Below are 11528 nucleotides of genomic sequence, written 5' to 3' on the forward strand. Positions count from 1 at the left end.
AGTTCTGCAGGGCTCTGTGCCGACCATCCAACTCTTTTCTTGGCCATTATCGATCTCGCAGCAGCTGTGGGGTCCGCAGTATCACTTGTCATATATGCTGAAGACTTCTGCATTTCCCTTTGCTCATCTACTATTGGTGTGGCTGAACGTCGACTGCAGAGAGTGATACGAAAGGCACAGCCAGGAGCCCTCACCCACGGCTTTCAGTTTTCAGCCTTCATAACCTACGTCATGCACTTCTGAAGTCGTTATACACTTCACCCGCACCCACAATTTGGTCATGATGACCATTCCTTAATATAGCAGACTATTCTCGCTTTTTAGCAGTGGTTTCAGACGCAAAGTTAGCTTGACTTCCCCACCTTCGTCAGCTTAAGCAAAAGTGCTGGTAGCACCTTAACATTCTTCAGTGCCCGAGTCATATCGACTGGGGCTCACATAGCCCTACACTGTTGCAGCTGAACAAAGCCCTTGTGCAGTCCCGTCTCGACTGCGGAAGTCTGGCCTATGGTTCAACGGATGCTCGACCCTCTACACCACTGTGGAGTTCGACTTGCGACGGGAGCTTCCCAAACGAGCCTAGTGCGCAGCCCACTCATGGAAGCTGGAGTTCCTCCATGTGCAGACCGAGCTGCAACAACTACTATAAAACTGTACCGCGCAGAATTCCAGATCACTTAAACATCCGAACTACCATCTCCTTCTCTCTCACATGGCGACTCATCTCCCATAAAGACGACCCAGATCGGGGATTACAATTGTGGTCCATGTCTATTCTCTTCTGACTTAACTTGAGTCTTTCCCTCTACCACCTCTCCGCCAGATCCACTCACATATACCTCTATGGTGTATATCTCGACCAAAGCTTCGTCTGGACATGGCACAAGTCCCAAAAGACTCAGTTCATCCTGGAGCCCTCCGCCACCTGCTTCTCCCTATTCACCACACATCCCATGGTTCAGAGGTAGTTTACACGGGTAACTCGATGTTGATGGTCATGTTGGGTTCGCTTATGTTAATGCAGGACATACTTACCATTGCTCCTTGCCACATGGTTGTAGTGTTTTCACTGCAGAGCTGGTAGCCATCTCTCGTGCTCTTGAGCATGGCCATTCCTCCCCTTGAGCACTTTAAAAGTTCTCGACCAGTACTATCCTCACCATATTTTAGTAATGGCTATACAAGCGACCTTTTACATCCTCGATGATCAGTGGGTGATCAGTGGTCTTTGTGTGGACCTCTGGAGGCGTCGAAGTTTCAGGAAATGAACTTGTCGTCGACAGCCTAGCCAAAGAAACTACTCGTAAACCGAGTTGCAGGTCGTCATACCGGAATCTGATCTTCGATAAGTATTGCGCCCCAACGATTTTGGGCTGTAGACTACATAAAGGCACTTCCTGACTTTGCTGGATAAGTTACATCTGGCAGAAGAGGTGATGAATGTGTGGAGGCATTCCATAGGAGCACCTCGCAAGGACTCCATTGTCCTTTTCTGGCTCCCCATTGGTCGTACTTGGCTGACTCACGATCACCTGCTACGTCTCGAGGAGCCACCACAGTGTAGCTGTGGTTCAAGCTTCACAGTGGTCCAAATCTTGTAGGACTGTCCAAATTTAGCTGCTGTATGACGGACTTTTAATCTCCCTGACGCGCTCCTTTAGCTTTTAGATGACACTGCCGCAGCTGCTAACATAGTTTTAAGTTTATTCGTGAAGATGTTTTTTTACCAATTTAAGTGTGAGCGCCTTAGTCTCATCTTCCAGGCCCTCACCCTACCTGCATTTTAACTCCTCCTGACTGCCTCTGGTGCTGTATGTTCGACTTGGTGTTCATCCTTCCACTATCTGTGTTACTCTTGCCTTGTTTTTGATTGGGGATTTCAGTTTGTTGCAGAGTGACTGGCTCATCATTTTTTAATCCTGCGAGCAGCCAGGCAAGGCCATCTGCTATATTGTTTAACACCTTTCATCAGATTTTTCCTTTTAATTATGTTTCCAGTTTATGCTTGATTTTTTCCGTTTATACTCAGGTGTGTTTACACACGTAGTTTTACGCATGTCGTTCCTTCCAGGATTTCAAGCGACAAATTTGGGCGATGGTTTTTATCTGAGACCTGTATGACTTCTAAAAAGAGACTCATAACTATGCAGTTTAGTCCCATTTATCTCCAAACCAAGAAACCAAACAAACAAACAACCAATCTGTTACCGAGCGAGGTGGCGCAGTGGTTAGACACTGGACTCGCATTCGGGAGGACGACGGTTCAATCCCGCGTCCGGCCATCCTGATTTAGGTTTTCCGTGATTTCCCTAAATCACTCCAGGCAAATGCCGGGATGGTTCCTCTGAAAGGGCACGGCCGACTTCCTTCCCTAATCCGATGAGACCGATGACCACGCTGTCTGGTCTCCTTCCACAAACAACCAACCAATCTGTTACTAGCATTAAGTGAAAATTTTCAAAGAAGAGTGCAGGAGCACTCTGTAGAGAATCATAATACTGAGCTGTGTGAAAAGATAACGGGGATTACTTGAAAGTTTCACTCTAAAACTGTGTTGGAGTAATTCCGAGCTGAGCTGGTTTGGAGCCACATATGTCCTGTTGTATTACGGGCTTGTTATTAATGCTGTGGAATGTGGGATAATTTGTACGTATGGGTGTAGTATTAGGGAACCCGCGTGTTGTTACTTTCGAATCTAAGTGGAGATGAGGCATAATTGACGTCAATGTCATTATATTACAGCTTCTTGCCCGTAAACTGTTCCTGCCCTGCAACCTAATCGTATTATGTTTTCTATGAAATTTGTGTTATGGGGGATTTGGTAACACATCAAATAAATATAATATTAATGTTTTAATAAATGTCGCTTCGTTTTCACTTCCCGAGATTAATTTGAGGAGTTGAAGTCCCACGGTGCAATATTTGGAAGGATTACCGTTTAACGTCCAGTCGGCGGATGAAGTCGTTACACACCTAGTATTGGCTCGAAATGATTCGAGGAAGGGGAAGAAAAATAGCTGTGTCCTTCTAATGGTACCATCTCGTCATTTGCATGCAGCGCGATGCACCGAAATCAAGGAAAACGTAAATCACGATGGCCTAACCCCCCCTTTTTAAGTTCATTTCAGCTAAACCACACTTATAATTGCTGTCGTATCTGTTAACATGAAAACTGACGCGATTCGTTAGAGCTACCTGCCATTATCAGTCGCAAACCATCACAAGAAAACAAATATCTCATCAACAAAATGTTTCATATCGGTTCATAAATTTAAAAAAAAATAAATAAAATGGACATTAGGCTATGTTGTCTGTATTAATTTTTCTGGGCAGTCGTCTTGGTGGTCACTAACTCAGTCCTTGGCAGTTTTTTGTTCATCCAAAGATGATTTACATGTCATCTAAACTGAAAAAAGAAGCAGTTTTTAAAAATTCTAATTTGTGGGTGCAGTACTATTATGTCATCAAAATACCGTGTGGTCACAATCAAACTTGAGCCAGTGTAGACAGAAAACTGTTTACCTTACGGGTACCCAACTTAATGAGAATGGTTGTCAGATTATGAGCGGTGAGATTTGCGTAGTAAGTATTATTAGTGTCATGACTTGCCGCTAGGCGCCGGTAGAGGTAAAGTGACGTGGAAGGGTCTCGGACCACAAGGCCCAAAGACATGCAGCGTGAACGGCACACGCTACTGTGGTCTGTGTTGCCAGCGTTTGGTCCCCGCCCTGATGGAGAGAGGTCCATTGGACTCGACTGTTTTCGTCCTCATCGATGCTACACCTGACATTCCTCATGAGGTCCCTAGGCTACTCCGTCATACATTTGGAGAAAACCAAATTACTGGGCGATAGTTCCTAACTGCCTCGAATGTCGAGGTTCACCAACGGGACGCTAAGACACGTTTCAGGTGGACGATGACCGTAATGGAGGAGGTAGCCAGCACCCCACCTGAGATGTTTCGAGCAGCATTAGAGCGTCTCTAATGCCGTTCTAGGTTGTCGTGTGTGGAGATGGTCGTCGCAAGTGAGCAACGTTTGTATCTTGGTACGTGAGAATGGTACGCAATTGCAAATGTTTCCCTTTTATGTGTAAATTACAATCTGCTTCTGTCAATAGTTAATTCTATATCTCTCTTCCACATCTTCTTACAAATGTTTCCACAAAGTTTCATGGTCCTATGGTCATTCGTTTTTCATGGGGCACTCTGAAGTATCGAAAGTTTAACTACAATCGCCCTGTACGCACACACACACACACACACACACACACACACACACACACTCACTCACACACACCTATCGTCAGGATCTTGATGAAACCTTCGCCACTGTGTGGAATTCTTCATATTGTGCTAGTACGTTTCCTTAGATAAATCCAAAAAAATACCGGTGACACAATAATCCATGTCTAAGCGTCAAATTCTATTTGGCTAATACTGTGCTTGTACTGTTCTGGAAACCGAACTATGCTTTACTTGCTTTACTGAATAGGTCATATTTATTGAAGTAATTCATTATGTTTTAGAATGATGACGGCAGTGAAATGGGTTTGCAGTTTTCTGTACCTCCTGCAGTGCCTTTCTGAAGTATCGGCGCAACACTTGCCTCTTTCAAACATTCCGGATAGTTACCTGAACTGAAAGACTCGTTTGTTATGTTAGTTAATAGAGTACTATTGCTCACATAGCCTCTAAGTACACAGGGTTTATCCATCCCTTCTTATTTTTTAATTTTCGTGCTGTTGTCCTGACTTCATGCGCAGTGGTGACGACAACATCTTTGTACTTGGTGCATAACTTTTCACTGGAGCAACACTTCACTCTCATAATCTTATTGTAGTTCCTCTGCTACACCTGAAAAATTTCATTCTCAAAATTTGCTAGTTGTTGTGCATCATTTATGAACCTACGTGTGTCATTGATCTACAAGCTTCTTTAATTGTGTTTACGTTTTTCTGTTTGTTTTACAAACTTCAATAGTGCTTTGCTTTGATATTGAGCATTTAGTGCTGCCGTTCCCTTCGCAGGCATTTTTTCGGCAGGCAGCATCTTCCTGTAAGTCGTCTTGGATCTTTTGTAATAGGTTAGGAACTATGCCTCTTTATGGGTTTCCATTATGTAAGTGAGAGAATTTCGTTACTGTTATCCACCAGTATTTATTTGGAATCGTTGTTAATGAGGATAATTTCAGAAATGACTCCTCAGAGATTAGTTTAAATGTTGTACAGAACTTGGAGCATTTTCATCTACATTCATGTCCATATACACATCAGTCCAGCTTTGGTCTAATACTGACACTCAAAAGTTTAGAAGTAGGGTTTTACAAAGCCCTCTGGGCTAGCTGCGCGGTGTAACGCGCTGCTTCCCGAGCGGGAAGGCGTGCCGCTTCCCGGATTAGTGCCGAGGTCCGGTGTGCCCGCCAGCCTGTGAATGGTTTTTAAGGCGGTTTTGCATCTACCTCGGCGAATGCGGGCTGATTATTCCGCCTCAGTTACACTATGTCCGCGACTGCTGAGCAAACACTGTCTCCACGTACGCGTTCACCAAAATTACTCTATGCAGACATTTGCGGCTACACTCGTCTGCTGTCAGACGTTCCCAGGGTGGGAGTCCACTGGGGGCCGAACCGCCCGATAACGCTGGGCTCGGTGTGGGGCGTCGGTGGGGTATGTGGACTGCTGTGGCCTGTTGTGGGGTTGTGAACCACTGAGGGCTACGGCGGGAGGCAGCCTCTATGTCATTTCTAGGTCCCCAGTTCAATACACAATACACACACAATACACAATGGGTTCTTTGGTAATTCAGAAGTCTGGGGGACTTATTCAATACAGTTTTTACTCTTATTGTATCTTTTAAGTAGCTGAACTACAGAACCTGCGCACTGATGCATGTACTGGTTGCAATATACTGGACGCGCAAGAAAATCAGCTGCTGGAATCTACGGGAAAAGTTCAAACAAGTAGCCGGTCGCAGGTTCGAATCCTGCCTCGGGCATGGATGTGTGTGATGTCCTTAGGTTAGTTAGGTTTAGGTAGTTCTAAGTTCTAGGGGACTTATGACCACAGCAGTTGAGTCCCATAGTGCTCAGAGCCATTTGAACCATTTTTTTTTTCAAACAAGTAGATGCTAATGGTCATGACCGTTACTGTTTGAAATATCTCAAATTCGCTCCAGTGATGGAATTTAATTCGATTTACCAGTTTTGATTGTAATTGGAATAACAGCAGCCATAATCAACCGTAGTACCCCTAAATACTACTGACCTACTCATATATCGGTTTATCCAGAGAGAATGCAAAAGCCAAAATCCTAACATGCAACGTCATGTGGTACAAACGGTGCACAGAATAAGTAGAGGACCAAAAGTGGCGAATGTCTGTGTTACAACACAGACCTACTTTGCGGTGATGCGTACTCGAAGTACAGCGGTACGGAATCGACCTGTTAACCTTAGCTGCTCTTAACTGTTACGCAGTTCTTCTTAGGCCTCGTCCCCATATGCGAAATTTTACATTAGTCAACAATACTCTGGGGGACCTAAGCCTGATATTGTAAGGGAGGAACCGCGGTCTTATTTTCACTTAGCAATGAACCTTCTTTAATATAAAAATTTGTAATGCCTAGCTAGCAATTTTCTGTATGCAGTTAAAGACCGATGACTAGTTTAGGTTGTTTTCTATTGTTACACTACACCCTGTTGTAAAGGGAAGAGGCATTTTATTAAGTCAGGAATAACCGACTGCGGACGCACAGGCAGCGGCTATATTTGCGTTGTCAGCTGAAATCAGCTTCACAGGAGCACGTGGAGGGCCAGTTTCACACTATGCTCCACAGAAAACTGTCTCTGAACTTCCACCGACCGTTTAGGTGACCGCATAATCGGAGAGTACAATGGCTGCTCGATTCTCGTGGCCGCTTTTCGCGTCCAGTGCAAAAGTGCAACTTACCTTAAAGTTAATAATATTGAACAATGTGTGTCACTGAAGAGCGTGTAAACTCATTTGAAGTGGAAAGGGTGGACTATTACGCGTGTAAAAACGTACCTAAGATATCATCATTTGTTCATAAGTTATTGTAAGCTAAGCGTTATAAATAATTCCTGAAATGTGAAAGTGAGCGTCTCGGCAATGCACTATCAGATTGCATCAAAGGAGATGTCTGCATATACATCTGGCAGACCCTCTTGCGGGTCTGGGGATCAGAATAGGCCCGAGGTATTCCTGCCTGTCGTGGAAGGTGACTAAGAGGGGTATCACACGTTTCGGTCTTTATGTGATGGTCCCCGGTAGGGTTTGATCTCCCAATTTCAAAATTTTCCGGGAGAGCGAGCCTATAGGGGAAGGGCGCCTTAGATGGTGCATCCTGTACATCATGTGCTTAGACCTTTCCCATCCTACTTCGTGGATCTGCACTCCCACTCATTTTACGGCTCTTGGGCGAGGTCCCTCTCCATCCACTGTGCAGTATCGTTTTTTGGGCTGATGATGGTAATGGACTTTTTTGCACCTGATATCCAGCACGGTAGCCAGTCCATTGTGGTGGGGCCGCCATGTGATCTGTTGGTTAAAGCCCCCTGACCACACAGGGATCGCTCTTCTGTTTCCTGCCTTGTTAACTCCTCGCTTATTCCATGGTGTAGATGCTCATCTCCCTGGGGCATCGGGACTCTTGGCAATGGCCATGATGAAACGTGCTTGTGGTTACACACTAGCAATCTCTACGAGTTCACAGACTCAAAACAATGCACAGAAGTATGAGCCCAAATTGTTCCCCTCCCTAGCCACATCATTGGAGGAACGTCAGGCTAAGGATGGTAGTGGCTCTTATTCCCTCTGGTACCTTGTATGTTCGAGAGCTAATGGGTAATCTTTCATGTCGATGCAGCCTCAGCTTTTTGTTGAGTATTTAGAGGACACGTTTGGGGAGGTGAAGGGATTGTCCAAGATGAGATCGTTCAAAATAGCACCCTCTGCCCAGATGTTTCTGTAATCGTCACGCCCCATGATAGCTTAAATATTGACCAGGGTATCATAATTCACAGGGACCTTCTTTTGCAGTCTGACAATGAGCTGCGCTCCAATTTCGTTCCTCATGTCCACCAGGATCCAAGGGACAAGCCGGTTGCCACCGGTACCTTCATCTTGGCTTTCGACAGTGATGGTGGCAGCAGGTGACCCTGAGGCGTGTAAACTGCCTCATTGTCCACCCGAGAAGTTTAACATGATGGTCTACCGCTGTATCTAAAGCCCTATATGCCTCCCCAAATGCGATGCTTTATATGCTATCTATAAGTTTGCCATATGTCTCCCCACTGTACTTCCAGCGTGAGATGTGGAGGTTACCGATGGCCATCACATCCCAATACTCCAAGTGCTCCGCCTCCCATCTGTGTCAACCGCAGAGAGCACCATTCGCCTTGCTCGCCAGACTGCAGGATTTTCCAGAAAGAAAGGAAAATCATAGAATACAAGACCCTCGACCGACTGACCTACACTGAGGCTAAGAGGAAATTTGAATGCCTGCATCCAGTACACAAGTCATTTCCTTACGCTGCTGCTATAAAAGTTCTAGCTCCATCACTTCCACCAACCCTAGTCACCTCTCAGAACCAGAAGACTACACCTACCGCCTTGATGGTGGGGGCCGCTTCCCTCCCTGTTGCTCCTGCACCCCTACTTAAAGTGCAACACCCCCTACCATCTTGGACATCTGTTCTCATTTCTAAGCCAGAGAAGTGTACAACTTCTTCGGATCCTCTCGCTAAAAGCGGTCCCTTGGGTTACTCTCTTACCTGGTTTACGTTAATGGGAAAGATGACACCTGCCAGTGGCTGAAGAGCCCAAAAACAGCAGGTCATATGGTTCCACACTCAGCCTCAGTCCTGGAGACTGAATCAGTGAAGTTCTCCCAGCCAGGGAACCCCAAGGAACAGCGAGACAAATCCAAAAAGAAGATCCCCAAGACCGAGGGAACGGCTGTGGCACCCACACCACCACGACCTTCAAGCACTGCATCTGAGGATGAGGTGGAGATTCTGGCATCTGTTGAGGACCTAGATCTCGCCGGACCCTCAGATACAAGGGATATAGGCTCCTCAGGCAATAAGTCGATGGCAGCAGATGACCCTGAGGCGTGTAAACTGCCTCATTGTCCACTCCCAGTAGTTGCATGGTCAGCGCTACAGAATGTGAATCCTCAGGGGCTGGGTTCAATTCCTGGCTGGGTCGCAGATTTTCTTCTCTCAGGGACTGGGTGTTGTGCTGTCCTAGTCATCATCATTTCATCCCACATCGACGCAAAGTGGCGTCAAATCGAAAGACTCGTATCTGGCAAACAGTCTACCCAACAGGAGGCCCTAGTCACATGATAACTACCTCATTGAATGTTCCATGCCTTCCCAGTCTCACGATGTGGTCATCCTCCAGTTGGATTGCGGCGGATTTTTTCACAGGCTGGGTGAGCTGCAACAGCTGTTAAGCTTTACACCTGCTTTATGAATTGCCATCCAGGAAAGCTGGTTCCCAGCAATGTGGACCCCTGCCCTCGGCAGCTATAAGCGATATTACAGGAACTATAGTGACTATAATCGAGTGGCAGGTGGAGTTTGCGTTTATGTCCTAAACTCAGTCTGTAGTGAAACTGTGCCCCTTCAAACCCGTCTTGAAGCTGTGGCTGTCACATTAAAGATGACACAGGATATAACTGTGTACATTGTATATCTTCCTCCAGATGGTGCAGTACCCTTGAATGTATTAGCTGCACTGACTGATCATCTCTCTAAGCCTGTCCTACTTGTGGGAGATTTTAACGCCCATAACCCCTTGTGGGGTAATACCGTGCTTACTGACCGAGGCCGAGATTTCGAAACTTTACTGTCTCAATTCGACCTCTGCCTCTTAAATACTGGGGCCACCACACATTTCACTACGGCTCATGGTAGTTCCTCGGCCATTGATTTATCAATCTGCAAACTGCAGCACTTGACTTCTCCTAGATACCCACTGGAGAGCACATGACGACCTGCGTGGTTGTGACCACTTCTCCATCATTCTGTCACAGCCACGGCGTAAGGCCCACGGATGGTTCAAATGGTTCAAATGGCTCTGAGCACTACGCGACTTAAGATCTGTGGTCATCAGTCGCTGAGAACTTAAAGTAATTAAACCTAACTAACCTAAGGACATCACACACATCCATGCCCGAGGCAGGATTCGAACCTGCGACCGTAGCGGTCACGCGGTTCCAGACTGAAGCGCCTTTAACCACACGGCCATACCGGCCGGCGGCCCACGGAGCTTGAACAGATAGACCTTAAACACGGCGGATTGGGAAACTTTCATCTCTGCTGTCACCGTTGAATGTCCCCCACACGGTAACATCAATGTGATGGTTCAGCAGGTTACTACAATTACCGTTTCTGCGGCAGAAAACGTGATCCCTCGCTCTTTAGGGTGCCCCCGGCGAAGGGCAGTCCCTTGGTGGTCGCCAGAAGTCGCTGAAGCAATTAAGGAACTTCAGCGAGCTCTACAGCGGCATAAGCGGCACCCTTCCCTGGAGCACCTCGTAGCCTTTCAACGGCTCCGTGCCCGCGTTCGCCACTTATCAAACGACGGAAGCACGAGTGTTAGGAGAGGATCATCTCACCTATTGTGTGTCATACGTCGCCTTCCCAAGTCTGGGCCAAGATCAAACGTGTTTTCGGGTACCAGACCCCAACAGGTGCTCCCAGTCTTAGCATAAATAGCGTGCTATCTACCGACCCAAACGCAGATGCCGAGTATTTTGCTGCACACCATGCTCGAGCCTCTGTGTCGGAGAGACCCCACAGTATATCGCACTCTGAAACGGCAGCTGGAAGATAAAGTCCTCTCGTTCACTACACGCCACAGTGAATCTTATAACTCCCCATTTACTGTGGGAGCTCTTCAGTGCCCTTGCACGTTGCCCCAACATAGCTCCTGGGCCAGATCGGATAAACAGTCAGATGATTAAAGGTCTCTCCTCTGACTACAAGCGACATCTCCTCGTCATCTTCAACCGGATCTGGTGTGATCCAGTCATTACATTGCAATGGCGGGAGAGCACCATCATTCCGGTGTTCTAACCCTGTAAAAATCTTCTTGATTTGGATAGTTATCGGCCCATCATTCGCACCAACGTTCTCTGTAAACTGCTAGAATGTATGATGTTTCGGCAGTTGGGTTGTTCCTGGAGTAACACGGCCTACTGGCTCCATGTCAGGGCGGCTTCCGCCAGGGTCGCTCTACCACTGATAATTTTGTGTCCCTCTAGTCTGCCATCCGAAAAGCCTTTTCCAGACGCCAACACTTGGTTGCCATCTTTATTCATTTACGAAAAGCGTATGACACGTCCTGGCGACATTGCCACATTATACAAGTGGGGTCTCCGAGGCCCGCACCAAATTGTTAACCATAATTACCTGTCACTTCGTACTTTCCGTGTCAAAGTTGGTACCTCCCATAGTTCCACACATATCCAGGAGAACTGGATCCCACAGGGCTCTGTA

The sequence above is a fragment of the Schistocerca piceifrons genome, chromosome 7, assembly GCF_021461385.2.
Source record: "Schistocerca piceifrons isolate TAMUIC-IGC-003096 chromosome 7, iqSchPice1.1, whole genome shotgun sequence".
NCBI classification, from domain to species: domain Eukaryota; kingdom Metazoa; phylum Arthropoda; class Insecta; order Orthoptera; family Acrididae; genus Schistocerca; species Schistocerca piceifrons.